Source organism: Lolium rigidum, chromosome 3 (assembly GCF_022539505.1).
Source record: "Lolium rigidum isolate FL_2022 chromosome 3, APGP_CSIRO_Lrig_0.1, whole genome shotgun sequence".
NCBI lineage: Eukaryota > Viridiplantae > Streptophyta > Magnoliopsida > Poales > Poaceae > Lolium > Lolium rigidum.
Genome location: NC_061510.1, coordinates 163,690,676 through 163,705,410, shown reverse-complemented (window position 1 = coordinate 163,705,410; position 14,735 = coordinate 163,690,676).

The window sequence follows — 14,735 nt, the reverse complement described above, 5'->3', positions numbered from 1 at the left end:
GACGAAGTATACCGGCCTCTGTACTCCGTGGAGTTTTCCTTCTTCTTCTCTTTCGACAACTAGCACCGTGCTCACCACTTGGGGCGTGGCTGCGATATATAGCAGGAGAGGTTCCTTTTCCTTCGGCGCCACCAAAATTGGTGGTGTCGAAATTCTGTGCTTCAAATCTTCGAAAGCTCTGTCGGCCTCTTCGTTCCACTGGAATTTGTCCCCTTGCTTTATCATAGCGTAGAATGGTAATGCTTTTTCTCCCAGCCTCGGCGACGAATCTGCTCAAAGCCGCGACTCGCCCAGCTTAGTCGTTGTACTTCTTTCAACTTTGTTGGCTTTCTCATTGTTACGATAGCTTGTATTTTGTCGGGATTTGCTTCAATCCCTCTTGCCGAGACTAGAAACCCCAAAAGTTCTCCTCGCCGGGACGCCAAAGGAACACTTCGTCGGGTTCAACTTCGTGCAGAATTTATTGAGGTTGTCAAAAGTTTCCTTGAGATCCTCGATCGGTGTTGTCCCCTTTTTTGATGTTATGACGACATCGTCGATATATACTTGCACGTTTTTTCCAATCCGTGTCGCCAAACACTTCGCATCATCCTCTCGATATGTTGCTCCCGCATTTTTTAGACCGAAGGGCATTGTTTTGTAACAAAACACGCCGTAAGGTGTAATAAACGCTGTCTTTACTTCATCTTCTTCTTTCAATCTGATCTGGTTATAACCAGAATATGCGTCCATGAAGGAAAGACGTTCGCATCCAGCCGTGGAGTCGATAATTTGATCGATCCTCGGGAGGGGAAAGTGATCCTTTGGACAATGTTTATTGAGACACGTAAAGTCGACGCACATGCGAAGGACCTTAGTGTTTTTCTTTGGCACCATCACAGGATTTGCTACCCATGTGGCTTCGTGAATATCTCTTTGATAAAACCAGCTTCTTGTAGTCGATTAATTTCGACAAAGATAGCTTTGCGGTTTGGTTCCGAAAACGCCGCAAAGGTTGTTTGATTGGTCTCGCCGATGGATCCAAATTTAGGTGGTGCTCGGCAAGTTCCCCGGGTACTCCCGGCATGTCACCTGGACACCATGCGAAGATTTTCCAGCTCTCACGGAGGAACTCGACGAGCGCGCTTTCCTATGCGATATCCATGTTGTTTGCGATAGATGTCGTCTTTTTTGGGTCTGTCGGGTGAATCTGCACCTCCTTAGAATTTTTCTCGGTATTGAAAGTTGATTCTTTATTTGGCCTTCCAACGTCTGGCAGTACGTCGTAATCAGTCATACTTTTTGACGCCAAATACTCAGCTTGCATCCCGAAAGTTTCGATAACCGATGAAAATCCTTGTCGCACTTATCGGCTAAGGCGAAGCTTCCTTTGATTGTGATTGGTCCCTTTGGTCCAGGCAATCTCCACAACAGGTATGTATAGTGTGGTACCGCCATAAATCTAGCATATGCCGGTCGTCCCAACAAAGCATGGTACCGCGATGGAAAATCCACGACTTCAAATTCCAGCTTCTCGATTCTATAATTTTCTCGGTTCCAAACCGAACGTCGAGATTGATCTTCCCCAATGGATAACTTGGTTTCTCCGGTGTGATGCCGTGGAACCTTGTGTCTCGTTGGCTTCAAGTTTGCTAAGGATATGTTCATCTTCCTCAATGTATCCGCATACATAAGGTTTAAGCTGCCGCCGCCATCTATGAATACTCGAGAAACATCAAATCCCGCAATAACCGCCGGCGTAATAAGTGCCGACCGCCCCGGTCGAGGAACTTGCCGCGGATGATCCGCTATGGTGAAGCCGATGTCTTGCCCCGACCAATTGAGGTACTCAACCGTTGGTGGAGGCATTTTCTCCGCCATGAACACCTGTCTCGAGATTACTTTTTGAGTTCCGTTGGACGGCCTTCCCTTCGAATCATCGACACCGCTCCGTTTGAGTTAGGATCGACATAAGGTGGTGGTGGAGGTGCTGCCGCTATTCCGAGCCGATGCCGATTGTCGTCCGTAATCGCGGGAGGTGGTGGTAGGTGAACCTCGCTCCCGGGCTCCCGAGGATTTCTCTCGTGCCGCTCGAGCGTGAGCGTTTTCTCGCATATCCGAACATTGCCTCGAAAATTTCGACAGCCTTTCCGCAGTGCCCCGACCGTCTTTTTCCGTTGTCGTCGAGGAAAAATGCATCCGGCACGGTCCGTTCAACATTTCTTCGGGGACACGAAAGGCCTTGGGAACCTAGGCCCGCTATTTTGCCTCGTTGCGAGAGTCGTCCCTATTATCGCCTCGCTGCTCATTGCTTCTCTCGATAATCATCTCTATTGTTTCCTCCCGTGTTTGCCCGAAATCCTGCCGAAATTTGCCCCGGGGCGTCATAGTTCGGGTACCGCCGAGGAAATCGTCGCCTCGATTGGTAATTTCGACCACGGTCCTCCTCTCGGCGACCCGTGCCGTTTGTTGTGGACAGCATCTTCTCCGTCCGCCCATCTGTTTGCTATCTCCATTAACGCGGATACCGTCTTTGGATTGGTCCTTCCCAAGTCCTCGACAAAATCTCCACGCCTAATTCCCGCGACAAACGCATCTATTGCTCTCTCGTCGATATATTTTCTCGCCGAGTTTTTTATGATGTTCCACCTTTGGATGTACTTTCTCATTGACTCATCCGGTTTTTGTCGACATGCTCTCAACTCTTCTAACGACGCAGGTTTTTTGCACGTGGATCCGAAGTTTTTGACGAATACGTCCTCGAAACTTTCCCAACTCGTCGATAGATCCCGGAGGAAGCTTCTTGATCCAAGATCGTGCAGCTCCACTTAAGTGCACCTGAATACTTTGCATGGCTGTTGCCCTAGTCCCTCCGAGCTAACTTCACCGTCTCGAGGTAATCAACTAGCCAATCCTCCGGATCTTGCAGCCGTCGAATTTTTTGAAGTGATCGTGCAACTTAAATCCCGAAGGGACTCGAGTTTTTCGTACTCTCCTTGTGAAGCACGGCAAACCGCACATATCCTCGTCGTTTAGTTCCGGGGATTGTCGATGTTCCCTTCTCGCCTTGCCGTGCTCTGTCTACCCTTGCTTGTGCCGCCGTATCTCTTGCTCCACTTGTTCCTTCAACATTTGCCGCCGCCGCCGCCGTAGGTCGTGGACTATTTTGCCTTGCAGCCTCCTTCCGGCGGTGTTGATACAAACGCCGTTCCCATGACTTCTTGTCCTCGCTATCGCCATATTGTACAAAGCCTCCCTTGGATCTCCCGGAGGTGGCCCGGATGCAAGGATAAAGGCTTGTGTCGCCATATACCCAGCTTTCCGGTGTTTTAGGGATAATATTCCCTCTTGTGTCTATCGACATAAAAGACATGTCGAGATTTTGAACCAGGTACTCTCTTTCTCCTTCGTGTATGTGTTGCAACTGGACCTTGCTCTGTTCCGAGCTTCTCTATGACTATCTCCCGAGGTTCTAGATTGTCGACTTAGATCTGCCCTTCTCCCGCCGGATGCGTAAGCTGCCTCCTTTCTCCCGTTCAACTCAGCTCGTCCGTTTTTCCACTTCTCCGGCAGCTCGTGCGAGCCTATATTGATAAGCTTGCAATTCTTGGACCGTAGCAGCTTGTCGTCATTGGCTCCGAACCATCTAAAGCTTTTGCAGCTCTATCCCGTGCCGTTTGTGGAAGTTGAACTCTGACGCGTGGTGTGGGCCCGACATATTTAGTGCCCATACCTCTCCTTAGATCTGAGGGATCGACATAGGGATTACCCAAATCGTCGAAAGCCTCTGATGTTTCCTCTTGATTTTCAATGGCATAAACCTGATGATATTTTGTGCTCGCATCTATGTTGGGTTTGGTGACATCATTGTTGAGATTGATGAAGACCTTGCCCACCGTGATAGATTTGTCGATGAAGTCGTAATCGTCGACATCGCTTGAGTCATCGCTTATATATGAGTCCGCAGATGACTCGAACGATATGTTGCCGAAGATCTTGGCGAGTTTCTCTCTTGCTCTGGTGCTGACGTAACGTGTTTCCGAAGTTTCTTCTTCTCCTGACTCGGTTGACGATGCATAGCTTGAAAAATCGGAATCGACCGCCGACGATCCCGACGAAATCGGAATTTCGACACGATACGATCCTTCCTTCTCGACGCGAAAGTGAAACCTTCCGAACGTCATCTCCATGGGCTCCGCCGTATACGCATATGCATCCAAACGGGAGGGTGGGTGAGGAACAAAATCGACAAGACCAGCAGCGATCCGTTTACCTCGATCCATTGTGTTGCTTGCGGTTGACGATGTCGAAGATCTTGAACGTGCCATCGAGATCAGATCCTTACGCCTCTAATTCCCACAGACGGCGCCAATTGACAAGGTATCAACTTGTCAATGCCTATGGATTATAGGCTAGGGTTTAGTTAGAAGTAGAGGGTAAGTAGATCTCGAAGGTTTCAGCCGAAAAGTACTCGACGATTATGAAAACTAGGGTTTGTGAACAATGATTCGATGATCTCTTCGTCCCTCGACTCCCCCTTTATATAGGAGGTGGAGCCGAGGGTTTCGTTTCGTACAAGTTACACAGTCCGGGACGGTTTCTAACTCATCCCGCCGCATTACAAATAGCACTTCTTATTACAACTCTAACTTTCCTTAATATATCTTGGGCTCCCGAATCTTCTTATTCTTCGGATAATGGGCCTTCAATAAACCCCGAGTACTATCTTCGACAAGCCCATTTGGGATGCCTATGTCAATGGGCCAACCATGTCTAGGCACCAAACGGCAAACGGCCAAGTTAGCGGTATGGTTTTTAAACCGGATGCTGGGGTATGATTTTGCTTGGCGTACCTCTGGCACCCATTGCATTTTCTTACCAGATCCTCCGCATTTTCCAAAGCCGTGGGCCAATAGAACCCATGCCGGAACACTTTTGCCACCAGCGCCCTTGACGAAGCGTGATGCCCACATTCCCCTTGGTGGATCTCCTCAAGCATTTCTTTTCCCTCTTCCGGTTCCACACACCTTTGGAGGACACCGGTAACACTTCTTTTGTACACCTCGCCATTGATGATGGTGTATGCTTTGGACCTCCTCTGGATCCTTATGGACTAACTTTCGTCAACCGGCAAGGTGCCGTTGATCAGGAATTCCTTAATAGGTTTAACCCATGATGGTGCCTCCCGAACCAGGAACACCGGTACGTCTATGTCCATGTTATCCACCAACATTGTTTCCTCCGGCACGGACGCAGCAGTCCCCGAGCCTACCGGAACAGTCCCCGAGCTTGCCGGAACAGTCCCCGGGTTTCCTTCATCGATATCCATTGGTACAACATGTGATTCCGGTACAAAAATTGACTCCGACTCCGGACTTGGTTTGATCGATGGTACTCTTAAGTGTGCCAAGGCTATTCTGGGAGGAATTTCCTGCCTAGATGAGCCCAGCTTGGACAAAGCATCCGCAGCTTCATTTTCTGCACGCGGCACATGGTGAAACTCACACCCTTTGAAGAAGCCGGCAATCTTTTGCACGTAAAACCGGTATGAGGCCATGTTGGCATCTTTTGCGTCCCAATCTCCGGAACATTGTTGTACCACAAGATCTGAATCTCCGTAGCAAATGATCCGGTGTGCACCGATTTCTTTTGCGACTTTAAGTCCATGGATCAAAGCCTCGTATTCAGCGACATTGTTTGATGCCCTGAAATGTACTTGCAAAACATACCGGAGATGATCCCCCTTGGGTGAGGTTAGCACCACACCGGCACCTAGACCCTCTTTGAGTTTGGATCCGTCAAAGTGCATCTTCCAGTATTCTATTCTTTGGTCCGGCGGCTTGTATTGCATTTCTGCCCAATCAACCAAGAAATCAGCTAAAGCTCGTGATTTTATGGCATCTCTTCTTTCATACACCGGTACGTATGGTGATATCTGGATCGCCCATTTTGCAATCCTGCCGCTAGCATCTTTGTTGCACATGATATCGGAGATGGGTGCCTCACTCACCACCTTCATGGGGTGCTCCTCAAAGTAGTGCTTGAGCTTCGTGGCGGCCATGAACACGCTATAAGTCATTTTCTGGAAGTGTGGGTAGTTTTGCTTTGAGAGGGAGAGCACCTCGCTCAGGTAGTATACGAGCCTCCGGACGGTTTTTCCTTCCTCTTCTCTTTCTACTACCACAACAACACTCACAACCCGGTTAGTTGCTGCTATGTACAACAACATGGGCTCTCTTTCCAACGGCGAAGCCGTATTGGCGCAATGGCTAGCATCGTTTTTAGCTCTTTAAACGCCGTGTCCGCTCGAGGGGTCCGGACGAACGTATCGGATTTTTTCATCGGAGCGTAGAGTGGCAAGGCCTTTTCTCCCAACTCTGCTTATGAACCGGCTCAGCGATGCTAAGCTTCCGGTAAACTTTTGTACATTCTTAAGATCTCGCGGTATCGTCATTCTCTCGATTGCCCGGATCTTTACCGGATTGACCTCAATGCCCCAGCTTGATACGAGAAAACCAAGCAGTTTGCCGGCAGGGACACCGAAGGTGCATTTTGCTGGATTAAGTTTCATCCGGAATCTTCTTAAGTTATCGAATGTTTGTCGGAGATCGTCGATTAAGGTTTCTTTTGCCTTAGTTTTTACCACGACATCGTCCACATAAACTTGCACATTCTTTCCGATTTGGTCAAACAAACATTTTTGCATACGAACGCTGGTACGTTGCACCGGCGTTGCGCAAACCAAAAGGCATAGTGACATAGCAATAAGCCCCGTGCGGGGTAATGAACGCAGTTTTTATTTGATCTTCCTTTTTCAAGGGGATTTGGTGGAAACCGGAATAAGCATCGAGGAAAGACAACAACTCACACCCGGCAGTAGAATCAATCACTTGATCGATCCGCGGTAAAGGGAAAGGGTCTTTTGGGCAAGCCTTGTTCAGATTGGTGTAGTCGATGCACATGCGCCACACCTTTGGAGCTTTTGCTTCGAGGTTCTGATCTTTCTTCTTTTCGACCAGCACCGGATTGGCCAGCCACTCGGTGTGCAGCACTTCCACGATGAAACGGGCAACCAACAACTTTGTCACTTCTTCTCCAATGATCTTCCTCCTATCCTCAGCAAACCGGCGTAAATGTTGTCGCACCGGCTTCGCATCCTTCCGGACATTCAAAGAGTGCTCAACCAGCTCCCTCGGAACACCTACCAAGTCCTCTGTAGACCAGGCAAAGATATTCCGATTCTCACGGAGGAAGCTGACGAGCGCGCTTTCCTATGCCTCACTGAGGCCGGCACCGATACGAACGGTACGCTCGTGGAAAGCCGGATCCAGCACGATGTCCTTTGTTTCTTTTGTCGGCTTGAACGCCGGAGCGCTCAAGCTTGCACTCATTGCCGCTAAGCTCAACTGTGAAGACTGAGCTAGCGCAACCGCAGTCTGCATCCTCCTTTTTTCCTCTGCGATCACCAGCGATTCTGCCAGGTTTGATCCGGCGGAAGCTGTTTCCAGCGAAATACTGTAATTCCCCACCACAGTTAAGGGTCCACGAGGTGCCGGCATCTTCATCTTGAGATACGCCGTGTGGGTCGAGGCCATGAAGGCTGCCAATGCCGGTCTCCCCAGCAGCGCATGGTACGGACTATCTAAGTCCACCACCTCGAACTCAATGTTTTCAACCCGGCAATTGTCACGTCCTCCAAACGAGACATCCACCCGGACTTTTCCAACCGGTGCGCAAGACAAACCCGGAACGATTCCGTGGAACGTTGTGCGAGTTGGCTGAAGCATGTTTTCTGTTATGCCCAGCGTATGCATGGTGTGCCGGTACATTATGTTTATGCTGCTCCCATTGTCTATCAGTACTTTGCTGAACTTGACGCGAGTCGTTGGCCCTTTCATGATTGGGTCCACCACGAGAGCGTAACCACCCGGGTTAGGCATTACCTTGGGGTGATCCTTGAGCGACCAGGAGATTTCCTGATCTGACCACTGCATGTATTTTGGTACTGCCGGCATCACCGCGTTTACTTCCATGGAACGGCGATGTAGGCTCTGCCTGTCTGTCGGCTAAGTGACGAACACGACACAGCACACATCTGGATCCTCATAAACATTCCGGCCCAAAGGTGCCGGTGGAGGTGGTTGGTCGTGGCCCTCTCCCACCTGATTGACTTGCTGGTACTGCTGCCTGTTTGGCTGAGGCTGTACCGGTAAAGCATTTGCTCCGGTAAGTGGTGGTGGTGGTGGTAGTTGTTGCTGGCGCAGGCATATCTTGAGATGGTGGCAACATCGTGGAGCACCCTTGTGCCTGCGCATCTTTTACTGCTCCCTTGAGCATCAAGTACTTGGTCCAAGAACAATCCTTCGTCAGGTGGTTTGATGGGTGAGCCGGATTCGGCGTGTGCCACCGGCAAGGTTGATCCATGGCGGATTCCATGGTGTATTTCACGGGTTCTTGCCAATTCTTTTTCTGGCCCCAGGGTTTCTTTTCGACCCATTGTTTTTTAGGACCCGCCCATGGCTGCGATCCGGTTTTCTGCCTCTGGCTGCCGCTGGCATCAGAGTTTTCTTGTACAGCAGCAACTTGCTGCGGAGCGTACCTTCGATCCGGGAAATCATCCCTCCTCTTGTTGTTCCGGTTGTCCCGGTATTGCTCTTGGCGCTGCTGAGGCGGGTTTGAATGTTTCGGCTCAGCTTGTACCGCCGGTTGCATTGGGTCTCCCAACGCATAGTTATCCGCCACACGTATCATCTCCGCCAAAGTTACCGGCATGTTCCGCTGTAGCTTTTGCCACAGCGGCGAACCTCTGCGGCATCCATTGCAAAACCAAGCTATGGCTTGCGCTTCTATCACTCCTTCACAAGAGTTTCTAATGGAGTTCCACCGGGTCAGTTAATCCCGGTCTGTTTCCTGTGGGCGCTGCACGCACAAAGCGAGCTGCTGAGGCCTGTTGGGCCTCCGGTAGGTGCTACTGAAGTTACTCACAAAAGCTTCCTCAAAGTCCAACCAACCATTTATGCTTCCTGCCGGCAAGTTGTTCAGCCAGATTCTTGCCGGTCTCACTAAAAACGTTGGCCCAATCCTCACGGCCCAACGCCGGTTTCCTCCTCCGGCTACACATCCTCCGCCGCCAGCGACGTATACCGCGGTCACGTAATCCGCGAGCCAATCTTCCGGCTTAGTGGTGCCATCATATGTTTTGGTGTCACGGGGCAACTGGAAGTTGCGAACCGGTGGTTGCTCTTTCATGATCCTTGGGCCAAAGCACTTTGGACCCGGAGGACCCTCTACCTCTATCATTTCAGACAGATACACTCTATCCAGACGGTGCCTCGCATCCCGTTCTGGCAGGTGTCTTTCTCCCACGCGCTCTCCCAATGGGTTCCGGTAAGCGGTGAGTCTTGTCGAGTCAGCTTCATCGTAACGTTCCGGTACCGCGGCCCTTGCCTACCGGTACCTTGGTGGAGGCATATCCTCCTCATCATACGCTGCCCTTGCAGCTTGATAGTTTTGCCCGGTTTTATATCTACCGGCATGATTGTTTCCGGCATAGCCTCCTTTGGCGTAGCCTCGATCTGCCCCTTGGCTTTTTCTACCGGCATCGTGTTGCCCGGCTTGTTGTTTTCCGGCAAGGACCGGATCGTACACAGTCATCTGCTGTGCGTTCATCTCTTTTTCTCTCCTTCTGTCCGGATGGGGGGACGAGGCCTGCCCATGGGACTTGCTTCCGGCATTCTTTGTTGAACGCGCGGATTTTGAGGCCGCAGCCTTGTTCAGCTTAGCCAGCTGTTCAGCATTCTGCTGCTCGATAGTTTCTAGCAGCTTTGCCAAAGCATCTTCGGAAAGCGATTCGCATAGCTCTACTGCAGCCTTAGCAGCTTTTATAGTTTTATCCGGGCTACTGTACTTAGGTTTCTCTACGATGCTTACAGATGCTGAGGTACTTTTGCCGGCAAGAACTTCCTTACACAAATCCTGATCTAGATTGCGAGCTTTGAGCCGGTTCTCCGGTATCCTAGCAGCATGAGCGCTAACAGAAGCAAAGCCATGGGCAGCGTTGTACTCACGTAGGGTTAGGTTCAGCTCGCGCTGCGCCCGGACGATGTCGGCGCCGTTCGCGAGCAGCTTCTGGCGTTGTGCCTCCAGCTCCGCCTGAGCAGCTGTCGGGTCGATGTTCTGCGCGATGGGCGTTGCCAGCATGTTCATCGCCGCTTGGAGTGGTGTTTCCGGTGGTGCGGAAGATTCTCCCGCGGCGCCAGCGTCGCGCTCCAGCGGTGGCTTGGCCGCACGGGTCGAAGCCGCACGGCCAGCACCTTCATCCACAGCCTCCTTGCCCCCGCCGACCGCGCCGGCCATCATTACCTCGACGCTGCCGGCGGCGCGGACAGCACAGAGCCACCTTGGCGGGTCCGGTGCCACCAGCACCGGCGAGAGGCGCTGGCGCACAGGGACGGTGCCGAAGTAGACGCGGTGGCTGCCGAACTCGATGATGCGGCCGTTCTTGGGGAAGATGCCGCCGTTGGTGAAGAAGCCCGCGTTGTCGTTGATGAAGTCCATGGAGTAGAGGCGCTGGACAAGCGCAGACACCGTCCGCTCGCCGGCGACCTCGAGGATGCCCGCCCGAATATGAACTCCAGCAAGCGCCACTTCATGCCCCACGGTGGGCGCCAACTGTCATCGTGGGGAACAGACAGATGCCATAGGATGGCTTAAGTTGGGGCCGGATGGACGCTAGAGGATTCGGGGGAGGGTTTGCGATTAGATGGGACAAACTTCCGGATGCTTTCCTCAAGAACTTAGCCAAGGCTAGAGGTAGAATAAGAAAGACATAAGGAAGAACTCGCTCTAGATCATCTTCTTCATTGATCTCCACAAGTTACAGGTTTCTGAATACAAGGGCTCACATACGTGCCCGAGAAGAGGGCTACACCCTCTCCTTATATAGGGGAGAGGGTGGCTTACAGGGGAAGAAACCCTAGAAACCCTAATGGCATCTTTGACTAGACAAACTACTTTACAAAGTTACTTTAATCATAGATGACACCGGGGTCTTCTTTAATCGGGGAGGCCGACGTCCTCCGGCTTCTTTCATCGTCATCCTCTTCTTTATTGTCGGGCCTTCGTTTAAAGCTACTTTGCTTAGCTCATCTTTGTCCTCTAGCTCGGGAGAGAATCTTTGACCAGATCTCCGTCGACGTGCTACAGTGCACTTCTTACCGGTAGCCCGGTGTCTTTTCTATCCGGTTCCGGTATACCCCTTCTGGGGATACCGGCTTAGCTTCACTTAGCAAAATCCTTAACTTCGTGCTCCGGTGTAAACATTAAACCGGTATCTTGATGGCCTAAACCATCCGGTTTTGGCATGCCTTTGGCATACCGGGGGTCATCCCCCCAACAGATGTGCTAGAAGTCAAGTTTACTCTAGAGGATCAAGTTAGAGAAGCCCATAAAAATGACACGGGGATCGAAGAAATTTGAGCAAAACTCAAGTCAGGAGAAGCGCGTGAATACAAGGAGGATGAAAGTGGAAGCATTTGATTTCGAGATCGCTTATTGGTGCCCGACCAAAAGGAACTCAAGGATGGAATCATGAAAGAGGCACATGACACATCATATTCCATACACCCGGGAAGCACAAAGATGTATCACGATATCCGAGATAGTTTCTGGTGGTCTAGCATGAAGCGAAAGATTGCAGAGCATGTATCTAGTTGTGATGTATGTTGCAGAGTCAAGGCGGAGCATCAGAAGGCTGCGGGACTGCTTCAACCACTCAAAGTCCCTAAGTGGAAATGGGAAGAAATCATGATGGACTTCATTACAGGACTCCCAAGGATGACAACATGATATGATTCTATCTGGGTCATCGTGGATCGATTAACCAAGTCAGCTCACTTTATCCCGGTGAAGACGACTTTTAAGGGGGTGAAATTGGCCGAATTATACATGGCTAGAATTGTTTGCCTACACGGAGTTCCTAAAAGATTGTATCTGATCGAGGTACTCAATTCACCTCGAGGTTTTGGAAGAAGATACATGAAGTTCTAGGCACACAGTTGAATTTTAGTACCGCTTACCATCCGCAGACTGATGGACAAACCGAGCGAGTGAACGAAATCTTGGAAGACATGCCTCGGGCATGTGCTCTAACTTGCCAGCGCACTTGGGACAAGAGTTTTCCATACACATAATTCTCTTACAACAATAGCTTTCAAGCAAGCTTGCAGATGTCTCCATTTGAAGCCTTATATGGATGGAAGTGTTGTACCCCACTCAATTGGCATGAAGTGGGAGAGAACCAAGTGTTTGGACCCGATACTCTAGAGGAGGCAGACAAACAAGTGAAGATGATCCAGGAAAGGCTACAGGCTGCCCAATCTAGACAAAAGGTCTATGCCGATAGACGTCAACATGAGTTGTCTTTTGAGAAAGGTGATGAGGCGCACTTGAAGGTATCCCAACTTCGCGGGATGCGACGTTTTGGACTCAAGGGAAAGTTAGCTCCTCGATACGTTGGACCTTTTACAATCACCGCCCGACGTGGAGAAGTTGCTTATGAGTTAGCATTACCCGAGAAGCTATCGAAAGTGCATAATGTATTTCATGTGTCTCAGCTGAAGAAATGTTTTAATAAGCTAGAGGAAGAGGCTCGGAAACCTCGTTGGATGCCATAGAAGTTCAAGATGACTTGACTTATGAATAGTACCCCGTTAAAATTCTCGATGGACAATTAAGGACAACGAGAAGGAATGTGATAAAGTTCTGCAAAATTCAATGGAGCAACCATAGTGAAGAAGAAGCGACATGTGAGCGGGAAGATGCCCTTCGGGAGGAGTTTCCAAATCTATTCTCTTAGGCCGAATCTCGCGGTCGAGATTCCTTGTAAGGGGGGTAGAATTGTAACATCCTGATTTTTTTATGGACTGGATTTTTTTTTCTAAACAAAGGATGTTGCAACGCGGTCAAATAAAAATAAATATTTTATTTGGAGTGTTAAACTTAATTTCAAGAGCTTTGAAATTAAGTTGACATATAAAAGAAGAGGAATAATTTCTCAGAGTACTTCTTGTATTTCAAATTTTAGATCTGCTTTTTAAATTGCCAATTTACTTCTTCTTGTCTGTTTTTCTAGAAATCCCACTAGGCTTTCACATGCATGTACATGTGAGCCATGGCTATAGCCATGCACGCACACGACATACCGTACTAGCACAAGTCAGCCACTTACTTTACCCATTCTTTTTCTCTCCACTCGATCTATCTCTCTTCTCCTACCATTTTTTTTCTCTTTTTTTACTAGATGCATGCATCGACTGGACTATTTCTTTTCTGACTAGTTAAGTGCCCGTGCGTTGCCACGGGTTCAACCCGTCAATATTTTTGAACACCAATACCCATAAAAAGAAAAGATGCAGATTGAATCACATGACTTAGGAGAGAGTGCATCAATCAATATCTCACTTTAGACACCATGGCCAGCTTTCTGCTCTTGTGTGAGAGTTTTGACATAGCTACAATTTTCAACATTAACACAACAAGCTTTAAAAGCCCCAAATGAGGCTGTAATTTCCTCTCCTTTTTTTATTTTAAACATAATATTACGGACAAAGCCTTGTTTAACTAATAAGAAACCTTCTAACTCAAGATTAAACTAACTCATAAAAAACAATGACATAACACAATTTAGATTAAATTTATGGAAGATAACTTCGTTAGCTCAAATAATTTTTTTAAAGTTCACCAAGACAAACAAAAGAAATATAAGAAGATAATCATGCCTCCTATCCGAATCCAACGACAGGATATGTATACAACACAGATTAATAGGCGAAAAAACAAAGTGACGGCTCAGATATATAGAGGTTCTGCATCAAAGTTAAGTGTACAATATAATTAACCAAAATGTTTTTCTTACATTTTTCCTATAAGTGTCACTCCCGCTAAGCAACAAGATGTCATCTTAATCCCGCTGTGTCCGCTCGTTAACTACGGTGTTGCTTCATTTCGGCACCGGTGCACCACCTACATGCATGTGGAAGCAATTCAGCACTCATCACGCTTAGTGTACAAGTATGTTTTACCTCGAGCCTTCATGTTGGACAAATTTAATATGCACGAGTGTTCACAAGATAACACGATTTTACCTCTACGAAGAAATATTTCTTTTCAGCTCGCATTAGAATTTTTACAGAGGAAAGACCTGTATAGCCATTCACCTGATTTTGCAAGCCACCAAATAACTGAAAAATATTTCCAAATATTGTTGGTTCTGTGGTATTAGTTTGTATTGAAAAGCAATCGGTAATAAAAAATACTAACATTTAAATTTTCAAATCAAATGGCTGCACGAAAATTACAAAAATAGTCGGACAGTGTGCCAATTAGACCTTGCTAGTTTACGTTTAGAAATGCTACCAGATCAATAAGTAGCATCAGACCAAGTTCCCAAATGGTCATAGCAGATCACAAGAATATCATGGTATAAAATCCAAGACAGAAATATTATTTTTGGTATTATGTATTTACTTAATATCGTACTCCCTCATGCAGTCATACCCATTAATAATACCTTATATGGAAGGGATATAAGGATACACAGTCTTCACAAACTACAAATTAATCTATGAAAACCAAGTTTGAATCATTATTAAATATTAAAGAAGCTTAGGATTCTTAACTAATGTATATATATGAGCCCTTTGTAGTTACTGTTACAGCCCAAGTTACATAACTCCATGCATGCATGTAAGGGAAAT